Source organism: Amblyomma maculatum, chromosome 1, assembly GCF_055883805.1.
Source record: "Amblyomma maculatum isolate TAMU_Amacu chromosome 1, ASM5588380v1, whole genome shotgun sequence".
NCBI lineage: Eukaryota > Metazoa > Arthropoda > Arachnida > Ixodida > Ixodidae > Amblyomma > Amblyomma maculatum.
The window spans coordinates 3,267,153-3,280,333 of NC_139344.1; the positions used below are offsets into that span (position 1 = coordinate 3,267,153).

At 47.7% G+C, this 13,181-nt stretch overlaps 1 long non-coding RNA gene across 1 annotated transcript; it reads right to left on the minus strand.

Moving 5' to 3' along the window:
- Positions 1–10,397: 10,397 nt before the first annotated feature.
- Positions 10,398–11,997, minus strand: LOC146201494 (uncharacterized). The gene is made up of 3 exons (XR_014701619.1): positions 11,868–11,997; positions 11,596–11,729; positions 10,398–10,475 (listed from the first exon to the last, which is right to left on the minus strand). It is a non-coding gene; the product is annotated as an uncharacterized LOC146201494 (long non-coding RNA).
- Positions 11,998–13,181: the final 1,184 nt, after the last annotated feature.

Consider the following 13,181-nt stretch of genomic DNA (forward strand, 5'->3'; position numbering starts at 1 on the left):
AAGTCGATCCAGCCAAGGCGGGCCAAGAGTCGAAGAGCGGCGAGAAAATCCGTTACCGATTCGCCAGGGCGCTGGTCTCGCTTGTTGAAGCGGAAGCGTTCCATGGTGACGGAAGGTTTCCCGATGAAGTGGTTGTCGAGCTTGGAAACGATTTCTGAGAAGGGAACCACTGAAGGTGCCTTGGGTGCGCAGAGCGAGCGAAGCAGGGTATACGCGTCGACACCGCATAAACTAGAGGAAAGCCCGTTTCTTCTCATCGGACTGGATGTCGTGGGCTTGAAAGTAGAACTCTAGGCGCTCTAAGTAAACTGGCCAGGAGGAAGGCTCGGCGGGCGAGAATTCTCCGATCGTGGCCGGAGGCAGAAGCGCTGCCATGCCGACGGCTGTGCAGGGCTGGAGCGGATCCAGGAGCTTTACCTGAGGCGGTCAGTATTTACTGAACTTACGCATTCGAGATCGCGGCAATCCCATCCTCGTCGCCAGTGAAGTGTTCTCTAGTCGGAGTCCGAGGCAAAACTGTTAAATCCAGCGAAAACGTGGCAGCGAAAGCGTACAAGCAGGGTAGACAGTCCAGACAGAGAGAGAGAGGGAGCGAAAAGAGTTCAGTGTCCTCGCGTAGCTTCGTACATGCTAGGACCGAAGAGCAGCGGGGACGTAGGGATGAGGTGTTGAGCAAAATACTATGCTCAGGCCAGACGGAAAGTACGACATGGGAAGCGGCGCTTGGAGCGGCAGCAGTGCGATACACAGTTGGAGCGGCAGTACCACGATACACAACAGTAATCATACAGTACAATATCAACAAACAATCGAGCAAACAATCAAACAAACGCAGAAACAAACTAATAATTGAATTGAGGTTATAAAGAAAGTGATTAACAGTAGCTGATTGCCCTAACAAATTCAAGCAATGGGAGGGAACGACGTGATCCAGATATTCTGTTCCATGCCTCGATCGTACGAGGGAAAAAACTGTGTTTATAAATGTATCGCTTCTGGAAAAATAGGTGATAAGGTTTAGTTCATGATAATTCCTTGTGGATGTGCGATGCGCTTGATTAATATAACTGGTAGAGGACAGCCGATAATCATCATGTACGATGCAATAAAGAAATTTCAGAGATTCAACTTGCCGGCGACTTGATATGTTGTTAGGTGCAATGAAGGAAGGGCGGAAGTGGGCGAAAAATTCCGGTGATACTGGTGACAATTTGACAAATGAAACGAACAGCTTTTTTTTGAGCATTTTCGATATGGTAGATATCAGTTAGTTTATGAGGATTCCATATAACGCAAGCATAATCACTGAGTATGGGAAGATTTGTACATCAATAACTTTACGTTACATGGAGCTTGAGCTAAGCTACGTCTCAGATAACCTAATTTCTTAAAGGTCCACGGAAACGGCCCCCAAGAAGCCTCTGATAAACGTGTTCAGTGTGTAGAACACATCCTTTTGAGTATTAACGCAAAGTACAACTCCTTGGAACAAAGCGAGCGATTTATTATTAATTTTTAAAAACAGCGTTTTTTGAAATTCGCGGGCAGAGAGAATGTCGCTTGGCGGTGTCGCATGGAACTATTTCCTTAACCCGTGACGTCACGGGTGAGTTGACTGGCAAGGCTTGCTAGAAACTGCCATTCGCTGCGGCCACTGCAACCATGACGTCACGGACACACTTTCCGGTAGCTGCGAAAGTCGTCTGCTCGTGCGCTGCTCGAACTCTGTGCGGGCTGTTACACAGCTCGCCGCCCTTATCGGTTAGGTGGCCATTGCCCATTACGTGCAACAACCGAAGCGACGCAAGGATCGGCAGAACAAAGCTGCATTTGCAAATATCTTATTTATATAACGTGGTTTTAGGAGTACCGGAGTGTCGTCCGACGAGGCGTCAACAGCACGGTCAAGCACCGCACGATGGCAGCATCTCCTCGACCGCCGTAAGCACCGCCGCTGTGGCCCCTCCTCCCGCATACCGTTCGCGAACGACACGGCGGATCGTTAGCACCGATGTCCGAAATAAAGCGTGCTAAAATTTGTTGGCGTCTGGAATACTGAGCCGAATATCAAGTATGAAGCCCTCGTGAAGATCGCTGACCAGCAGCAAATTGCTGGTAAGAGCGATAGCCGTGATACAAGCCAGTTTCTGCTCAAGCCAGCTGCCGCTGGTGCATTTCGGCTGATGCGATCTGCTCGTACTAGCTCTGCGATTAATGCGTCGGCAGAGTTAATCCTATAATTATTTTACTATGGCAGGCTAGAATTCACTATAAGGCAGTTTCATAAGTACACGATTTATGACAGCGTTGATCATGTTCCAAAGCGTCGACCGCCGCGGCTTCGAAGCGAAACAATTTAGGCCTAGCGACGACTAGGGACGGTCACGCACGGCGCCGTCGTTCGCCGTGCTCGCGCGCCCCACCACCGCGGTAATTGTGTAACGTACCTCAGCCTGCTCGCGGCATCCCGTGCTGCAAGCGTTGCAAACTCGTGTACTTTCATAGCTAAGGCCGCGTATTTTTTGACGTTCTGCTCAACAACAAGCCGTTCAAACGATACTGCAGGCAATACAAGGCTTCAGTACGCAGTCGCTGCGCTGTCGGCCGTAATCGAAGACGTCGGGCAGCACTATAATCTATACATCGATATTTAAACGTGATACAGTGGGCAAATGAATAACTTTGTGAAGCAGACCCGCTCGTACGTTTCGCGCACTCGGGCGCCGACGAGTAGCTTCTGTCAACAGACGCCGTCATAACCTCGGTTAACGACGCAAACCGAGGTCGTCAAGCTCGGTTTGCGGTAACCGCGGTTAGTGGTGTAACCATGGCTTTATCCGCCGTGTAACATATAGGGTAACCACGGGTTCGCGGTTACAACCGTCGCTGCGCGAACTGGCGAACTCCTCAGGCGTGTGCGAGCGAGGACGGGTTGGCGCGAGTACGCCAGCGAGCGAGCGCGCGGCAACCGGAAGTTCGTCGAAGTGACGTATGTCTGGGCGGAGCTTTGAACTTGTATTCTTGTATTCTTTATTTTTTTATGGCTCCCTTCGGCGTACGAGCAGTACGAGTTGAGAGGGAAAATTGGAAGGGTCATTTTTAATCGCCGATATCTCTGGTGTTGCAGAAGCTAGATCGAAAATTTTTGCGGGAGAATGATGGGTGGTTCAATAACTATCAGTGCTATGGCGTTGTTTACCCTTCTTGGTGACCCGTTTCAGTGGACCTTTAAGGGCTTTACCGCAAATTAAATCAATATGTCCTGACCAAGATAAGTTACTAGTGAAAGTAATACCCAGATACTTATATTCGGAAACCCTTTCCAGTGATATGCTGTTAAGTGAGTAGGCGAAAATGCAGGGCGATGAACTGTTATAAAATGACATTAATACAGACTTACAAAAATTGATACGCATTTGCCATTTTTCGCACCATTCAGAAAATGCAACAAGTGATTCGTTAAGGCGATAATGATCCTCAAAAGAATGAATGGTACTGTAAAAGACACAATCGTCGGCATACATGCGGATTTTAGATATGACGTTATTTGGAAGGTCGTTAATATAAAGCAAGAAAAGTAAGGGGCCTAATACGGATCCTTGTGGCACACCAGAAGAGACTTCGACGACACTGGATTCACCAGAATTGTATGCTACATACTGAGAGTGGCCAGAAAGAAATATATCCAGTTAACCAAGGTTGGATTTTTTAATACAAGGTTTAGTTTGTGCAGGAGCTTTGAATGGATTGCGGTGTTAAAAGCTTTAGAGAAGTCAATAAATAGAGCATCAATTTGGTTACCAGAATCAAGGCTAGAAGAAATGTCATGCACAAATTCAGATAATTGTGTTAACGTGCTAAAACCCCGTCGAAATCCATGCTGAACGTTATAGATAAGATGTTATTTGTTTCCAGAAACTCTGTAATATGCTTGTAAATAATATGTTCTAATGCACGATGATGACGTTAGCGAAATGGGCCTGTAATTGCAAAGATGTTTGTCACCAGATTTGAATAAATGAAGCACTTTCGCCAGCTTCCAAGAGGCAGGAACAGTAATAGAATTGGGAGATTTACTGAATATAATATGTAAGTAGCGAGCTGTCCATTCAGAATATCGGACTAGAAACACATTTGGAATGTCATCAGGACCAGCAGACTTCTTAATATCCAAGCCTAGTATAAGATTCAGGACACCTCCTATAGAAACATCGACATTAGCGATTTGAGAGGAAGTGCTAACAAACGATGGCAAAATCTCATTATTATTCATAAACACTGACTGAAAAAAAGTGTTGAAGGCGTTAGAAATTTCGTTAGGGCACTGAAGTACCGCCTTTGCCAAAAGTAACCAGGCTGCTCCGAAGGCTGCCGGAGCAAGAGCGCGGCCGTGTAGCGGCGTTGCGCTTGCTGTGGCTTATCGGTGCTCGTCAGCTCCGAGGGTACAACAGCTGACGTAACTTGGCACCCTCACTCTTGACGGTTGGATGATAAAAACTAGGTGCGTATAATGTGCGGGCTACGGTTTCACGTGTGCGAAGCCCGGTTGTGCCCAGCGAGGGCGCTCAGTCTAGCGACGGGGCTATTCGCTCTTCCCCGCAACTGCCCTGAAGCAGATATTATAAGTCGCGTTTCTCGCAATATAATTATATGTGCTTGTGTTCTGTAATCCGCTGCTGAAACGCACTAGCACAACTGCGCTTTCCTGCGTGTTTGATGCGCCTGTGCACAAAAGAATGATAACGCACCTCGAAATTAATATGCTTTTTCCGAGGTGCCTTGCGTAGTGCCACTTTTCGGGCCGTAACTCCGGTACAAAGATATAGGCAAGCTTCTGAACCCTTTCCAGCCACCTTACCTCTTTTTTAGGTTGTGTATAAATAAGTGCAATCATTGATTCTAACAAATTCTTGCATTTGCTTGTAGGTAAGTTTTGATTTAAGTAACGAAATATAATGAAACGTTCCTCACGATTAGCCATTAGATGCCCATGATTACTTTCTTGTTCGCGGAACCTTTATTTCAGGGCAACACAGTGTGGCAAACCTAGCACATGTTCGTCCTAGAAACAAGCAACAAGAGCTCACCGTGTCTACTATCACCTGCTTTTCTGTTTTCCGCAGTTGCTGAGAGGAGCGAACAGCCCCGTCGCTATACTGAGCGCCCTCGCTGGGCACAACCAGGCTTCGCGCGCGTGAAGCAGCAGCCCGCACATCATACGCGCCTAGTTTTTATCATCTAAAGGGCGATAGTGAGGGTGGGAAGTTGCGTCAGCTGTTGTACCCTCGAAGCTGACGAGCACCGATAAGCCACAGCGAGCGCAACGCCGCCACACGGCAGTGCGAATTGCTCCGGCAGCCTTCGGAGCAGCCTGGTTACTTTTGGCAAAGACGGTACTTCATTATTGTTCTGGAATATATTAGAGTAGACTTGGGCAAAACTGCAGACGAAAACTTTTTGGCATTTGAGGATAAAAGATTTTTTAGCTCAACACGAAAAAAGAAGTCTTTCGCAGACTTTGTTGAAGCACTAAGTTCTAGCTTTGCTTTACTAAAACGAATCATGCTTTCTAGATTGTTTAATGATTTTTTACGTCTAAGTCTTCTCACTCGACGGGACAAGAGTAAAATATCACGATTTATCCAAGGCAACTTTGGATTTTTCTTTTTTGTTTTAAGGGGGACAAAATGATCAATACATGTTTTAACGATTTTCACGAAGGAATTGAAAAGGGCATCAACATCGTTTGCAGCACTCATCGTCAAGAATCTATCAAAGCAATCAGCCTTATAGTCGGTAATTGAAACATCATCTGCGTTGTTAAAACAGCTAAAAGATGTAAGATGATACTGCGGTTTATTAACTTCACACGTAATTGAGACAACAATGGCTTTATGAGCAGAGATGCCGTCGATAATATCATATTTGTAACCTTTCTTGAACAAATCAGAAGACAAGAACACCACGTCTAAAATAGCATCATTCCTAATAGCATCATTGATAACCTGGGTAAGCCCGAAGGTTAACGAAAAGTATAGTACCTCCCTATAAACGCTTGTTTCATTGCCAGAAAACTGCAGATGAAATTAAATGAACCGAAGTTATTCCCAAACATGAATTGATTGAGGCTGTATATGTTATCAATACTGGGAGCATGAGGTCGATAAAATGCACAAATTACTACAGAGAATTTAGCCAAAATGAGTCTGCACCAGACAGACTCAGTATTATCAAGACTGTGTAAAGGGGTTACCCTCAGGTCAGCTCGGATAACTAAGGTAACGCCGCCGCATTTACAATTTTGCCTATCGGCTCTAAATGTGACATAACCGGGAAGAGTGAATACTGCGTCTAGAACCCCCTCATGCAACCAGGTTTCGGTAATACAGACCACGTGAAGAGATAAACTGAAATGAGAGCAAATAGATCTGAAGATTTATTAACAATGCTTCTTGCGTTGACATTTAGGAGGGTAAGATGCTCAATGGAATCCACACTCAGTCAGCGCTGGTATAGGTGACGAAGACTGGTGGTGATCACGAGTAGGCGAATCAACGGTATAAGACAGCGGAGCTGTACGAACATGATTAGCTGTAGCGGGATCTGCCCTAACTAAAGAGTTGGACTGATCATCCCAGTTTTACCTTACTCTGTCAATGACGGCATGATCATAGTGTAGACGAACAGTAGAACCATTATCGCGGAAAGCGGCCAATGCCTTCCAAAGTTTGTCTTATAGAGCGAACTCTGAAGGAAAAGTCGTCCTTAATAAAAAAGTGAATTTTTCAGTTTCGAGACGTTCTTCATCACAGTAATTTTATCGCGGAAATCTAAAAGCTTAAAAATAACAGGACGCGGTTGTCCGTTGCGACCTCTGCATAGCCTATGACACCGTTCAATTTGAGGACATGGAATCTGCACCTTGTCAACAATTAGTTGAGAGACTTTAGCCAACAGACAGTCTCTGTTTTCTTCATCGTCATCAGTTAGACCATACAAGATAATGTATGAAAAAGAAACAAAAGGAAGGAAAAGATGTTTGCCAGCCCGGTATCTGTTATCTGATATCTGAAGCACCTGAACTGGAGCGGCGGAAATAAAGGGATAGCGAGGAAGGTGTAGAGAAAATCAGAGATGAGCGATAGGGAGAAAGAAAAGGGTTGTGGGATTCGGGCTTGCTGCGGCTACCCTTTGCGCGGTAGCCTCCCGCTTCCCTGTTGTTCTCCTATTTCCCTTTCTCCCGCCTGAGGCGGCGGAGAGATGTCCGGACGACTTGTCACTGTCGCTTGGCCACAGCTCCGCCCTGGCGTCCCAGTGGCTGTTCTCATTGGCGCCTTTTGGCGGGAACACGGCATCGCTTCGACGGCCGCGCTCGCGCGACCCGACCGAGCGGGGCCGAGAGAGAGACCCCTCCGAGACATCGCAAGGTGCGTACGCTACTTTTCTTTTCTGCCGGCCTTTGTCCGCGCAGACCAGTGTGTACTCGAGTTCGTCCGCTCCGGGTCGATCGTACCTGAGAGCGCAGCTCGAGCCTGCCGATCGTGATCCAACGATCCGCGACAGGCGTACTTTACGGTGGTTGCCCACTATCTCTCAAAGGAACCCTTTGGTCACCGCGAGAGAGAGATCACAGCACGCCCTTGCGTGCTTGCGGCGCGCACTCTGTGTCACTTCGTGCGCGCAGGGGAGCTTTGCTCCTCGCGCGCTCCCGGGACACGGTGACTGAGTATGTGTGTGTATATGCGTTTGTATATATGTGTATGTGTGTGTGTGTGCGCGTGCGTGCGTGCGTGCGTGCGTGCGTGCGTGTGTGTGTGTGTGTGTGTGTGTGTGTGTGTGTGTGTGTGTGTGTGTGTGTGTGTGTGTGTGTGTGTGTGTGTGTGTGTGTGTGTGTGTGTGTGTGTGTGTGTGTGTGCCGCTGGACGATAGCGTTTCAATAAACGTATCCTTTGTGAACTTGGAGGTTTGTGCCCTTGCAGCGATAGTGCTCTCCTCCCAGTGGAGGTTAAGTGCGCGCTGCGGTGTTCCAGTGTGCGCGTGGTGACGGCTGATCGGGGCTTCGGCTCGCGCGACGCTCGAACCCGCGGTGGATTGGTGGCCGATGCCCACGTAGAAACCACAGGGTATACATTGTTTGTTTCAGGGAACCAACTATGTGCGAGATTGTTGTGATTGGATGATGAAAAATGTGGGCCAGGCTCCGAAGGTGGTAAAAACGGGCCCGCGGCCTGCAGAATGGTTCTGAGCTAGATCTTGATCCCTCGACTCTTCGGCCATGCCGGAGAGTGTAGCCAGTTCCATGCTATCGTGCTTGTTGTTTCCTCTGTTGTAAATATGTACATTCCTGTATAAAGTTTACAGTTATTTTTTCCCCTCAAGTCGAGTTGTTGACAGTTATCGTTGACTGTACCGTATCTACCGACGACAAAGTGTTGGTGCCGAAGAACGCTATTCACAACGAGGCAAGAACCTTAAATTCACTCCGTGCTTATAACCGCTTGCGGCATGGAGGAAGGAAAGCGCGTAGTGTAAGAGAGTCCACTCTGATGACCTCACTGCGCCTATAGAGATGACTGCTGCGCCATAGACACATGACTTTCGGCGAACTTGCGCGTTACAGGTCGGAGAGCGAGGACGTCGCTCCTTTTCCGACCCTCCAAGCCACGTTGATGCGCGTCACGTGACACCGGGCGTCCGGAGAGGCTCAGGGAGAATATTCCGTAGAAGACAGATGAGCTATATTCGTTTGTCTCCACGATCAAACGAGGTTGCATCTGGATGCCTGCGTGTCTCTGGTAGGCAGGTGCCGCTGAATCACCTCTTGGCTAAAGAGGTTTCACCATTGCAAGCACCCATATAATAAACCAAAGAATTTGGTGCTCTCTCTCCAATCGTTGCCCTGTGCACCATATCCTTAGAAATCTGACCACGTGTTTGTGTTGTTGCATTGAAACCGAAAGTGTACAATGGAAGAAATGATTTCCGCTATCCCCCAAATCAGCCTTCGATGAGAAAATGAAAAAAAAAGCATAAAAAAATAAAGAATTCGAAACCCCTGAAAGCTAAAGAACGATTATGGAGACTTGACAATGCCGCAGGTACTTATATTACGCAGAAGACTTTTGAAAAGTTTTAGCTATTTAGATATTTAGATGAGGCGGTTTTGCCACCTTTCTCCACGATGAAGGAAAGGATGGCGGATGGCAGGTTCACACCGATCGCTCTGTCCACGCAGTGCGGTCGCTGACACAGCATGGAAAACTCCATGCTGTGTCACGCCTCTGCTCTGACAGCTCGTTTAGCAGCAGCAGCAGCAGCAGCAGCGGCGGCGGCGGCGGCGGCGGCGGCAGCAGCAGCAGCAGAAAGAACTGGCAGATAATTTCGCAGTGGCGAACGGCAGCGTCAATTTCGACTCGGGCCGTGCACATATACAGAACCGCCGCCACCGATCTGGCTCTCTGATTGCCACCGCACAGGGGTTGCATTGGAGGAGGAGCGAAAAAAGGAATTAAGTTCGAGCCGGCGCTTTGACAACCGGAGACTCGCAGGAAGAGGGGGGAGGGGGCGGCGTGTACACCCAGCGGCAAACGATGGGGGCAGAAGCGCGCGCAGCAAGCGGACAACGCGATAAAGGGAGGAGGGAAGAGATAGCAGCGACTGACTGATGCTGCTGACGCCGATAGTGAGTCAACCCCAGCTGCGCAGTTGGTTTCAGGGACAACGCCGCCGATGCCGACGCAAACAATATGATACCTTCGCTTCCGCAGCGCCAAGAACCAGGTCTAGCCGTGGGAAGGTGGTCACGTATTCGTCGACGTGCCGGGGCCTACGTGAAATAACCGGCGCCCCAAGCAAAAAAAAAGTGTGTGGCAAAAGGTAGGGCCGACCTTTCTCGCCGACCAAAAAGTGGCCGGCCGACCTTCGGCACCCGAATGAGGGCCGGCGTCGGGGATTGGCACTGACCTAACGTCGGCCGATTTTCGGCAATCGACGACGGCCCGACCTTTTGGCCCGACGTGATCGACCACCTGCCGCACGTGGGCCTGCCGTCTGCCAGCGTTACTGAATGGTCGGCCGCTCGTCTGCCCTAGCACTTTGCTGACGAAAGACCGTACGTCGGCCGGTTGCTTTCCGACGCCGGTTAGTGGCCGGCATCGCCCCTCGTGCAGGTATCATGTCATGCATTTAATATATCGTGGCCCATGCATATATAACGGGGTAGCACATACAAATGCATCAAGAAAAGCAGTAGCTTTTCTGATGCCATGAAGAAACAAAAGCTGCAGTATTTGGTGAAAAATTTATTTGTCAACAGCGTTCAGAAAAAGCTCGCGATTTGCTTTTTAATAAGCGTGGATATATTACTGCGCGTGTGCCACATATGGAAGATGGGCTTGGTCTCCTTCTTTTGGCAGCCTGTCGATCACTTGATGTCTGCGACTGGTCGGATCTGCGGCAGGTTCCATCTTGGTCAGCTGTATGAAGAAAAGTGTTTTAATTAAATATTTCCTTTTCGCCTAGACTTTTACATTGCAGGCAAATATAGGGTGAAAAGGTAGAAAAAATAATGTCTGCTCACTGCCACCAACTGCACTATCACGTCAATATATTTTATGCGCTTGACTTGATGCGACCCTACTGAAAACGCATTAGCGCAGAGCCGCAATAGGTAATCAGGATCCGTGAATCCGCGAGAAAGGCGCGATCACTTTGTTTTGCTGAATCATGATGTTGCAATTTGCAACCGTAGCGCACTCAAACCTTATCCTCCCGAAGCGCTTTCTTGCATGCTAATGCTGCAATTTAATAATTCTAGCAAAACCAAGTGTCCGTGCTTGTCATAGAGCGCGTATGAGGGATTCCAACGCGGCAGAACAAACAGTTTCCGCGATATTTACATGATACCTACAATAAGTTTATTCCGTAGAATACAGCTTAATTTTCTCAAACTAGATGGAACTTTTACAGCAAAAGCGACCGGATATTTAACGATAAGTCATCTGATTTATTTTCGTTATTTAACAACCGAGCATTATTTTAAAAATTGTCTCCTCAGCCAAGACGGCTATTTAGACAGCCCAACTCTTAGAAGCTTATAGAACCCGTTCTAAATTTTTAAAGCTTGAAATAAGTTAGCTGAACACCTCATGAGCATGTAAGCACCAGGAAATAATCCGCACGATAAAAATACAACTGCTTGCCCAGAAAGCAAGCGCACAGAGCAAAATCAATGTAAAACGGCTCAGATCTGTGTGCATCACATATATAATATATAATTCCAAAATCCACAAAATGAACGCACTGGCTCACTTACCTTGCCAGCATACCGCATCACTCAATCATCAATTTTCACGTATATACATCATTACAGCAGCAAAAAAAATAATAATAAACACGGCATAAATCTTGTACCCAGTCCTGGCACGAGCTTGCTTGGCAGTAGCGATGATGCTAGTACAGCTTCTGATCGCTCCTATGGCGAGGGGTGCTGCAATATTTATATCAGTGATAGCATTTGACATTTAACTGGGTTGCATGCGTCCCATCGATGTGAGTCGGATAATCGAATATTCCGAACAAAATCAGCGCTAATACCTGTCCGGCAAATGCACCGCCATGAAGAAGCGAAAGACCAGCGTTTTAGTGTAGAGGAGACCAAGGACTTCGGGCTTCGGCGAAACGAGCTTCCACTGTCGAAGCCAGTTTCCAGATCAGCTGATATCGCCTCCCTGCACGATCAGCGCAAGGCGCGCACACCAATTACAAAATATACATTTACAGTAACAAGATGCGCATAAGTCTCAAAACAATATAATTAGTTGCAGTACATTATCGTATGGAAGAAAATCAGCGATCATTTGACTTACCTGGTCGGTATACATGTCAGTGCATGCACTTCGATGTGAAGTGAAAGACGGGCGTTTTGGGGCAGAGATCGGACCTCGGACTGCAGCGAAAAGAGCTAATTCCACCGCCGCAGCATCGTTTCCAAGCCGGCTCAGCACGTCTTCCTGCGCAGTCAGAGCGAAATGCGCACACATCGATTATAAAAAAAAAAAAAAAAAATGTACGTAGTAACAAGATGCGCATATATATACGCGCTCCAGAAACAGTTGCAGTATATTGTCGTATCGAACAAAATATGTGCTAATTGGACTTACCTGATCGGTATAGTGAGTGTCCCTCCATATTAAAGGGCGAGCATTTTGGGACAGGAGATACCCAAGGACCCAGACTGCAGCAAAATGAGCCAATTCTGCCACCGCAGCCAGCCGCAGCCTTGTTTCCAAACGGCTCAGCAAGTCTTCCTGCGCGATCAGCGCCCACACCAATTATATATATATATATATATATATATATATATATATATATGAAGAAAGATGCAAGGAGTATATAACAAGACGAACATATGCTCCAAAACAATACATTATTATGTTCAGTATAATATCGAATCTAGCAAAAAGCTCCTCTGATCAAGACCGAAAGATCATCTACTTACGCATGTTTTGGTGAACTTCGGCACGAAGAATCTGTACAGAGCGGCTGCAATCATCAGCTGCATATATGGGCTGTTCTTTTCAAACGCTGACTGCTGCAGGAGGTTGGGACAGATTGAATTTGCGCGAAATAAAAGCGGACGATAAAATTAGGCAGTAGGAATCGCGCGCGCCCACACGGACTCACGGAGGCTGGCCGTCGACTGAGTGGCGCCGCGCATCTTGGCTCGCGCGGGATGTGTTTTCCCGCCTTTTGGCCACGTGACCTCAAGAAGGGAGGAGGGGGGGGGGGAGAGAAGCTGAAAAAGCAGGGAGAATCTCCCTGTGTGCGGTGCATGCAATACTTTTTTTTTTTTTTTCGCCGCTATTTCTCTCTGCTTCGGCATTCCTGTCGCCCCCCGCGGTAGGGCGCCTCGATGCCTTTCGCCTTCCCGTGGTTCTTTCCGCTTTGCCGCAGGGAGAAGAGATGGACCGATGGGGGACAGCGGGACCAGCGCAGCGAGAAGCAGTTTTCTTTCTTTTTCACGCCCCCTCCCTCGTCGTTCAAGAAGCGTCGAGGTAGTTTCTTTTCTTTTCTTTTTTCTACGGCTTCTGTAGAGCCCCCGTCTTGATACCAGCGGCTGTAGTTCTTTGCATGAAAAAAAATATGGCTTGGAGTGAATGTATGTAATGTTCTTTTAACCG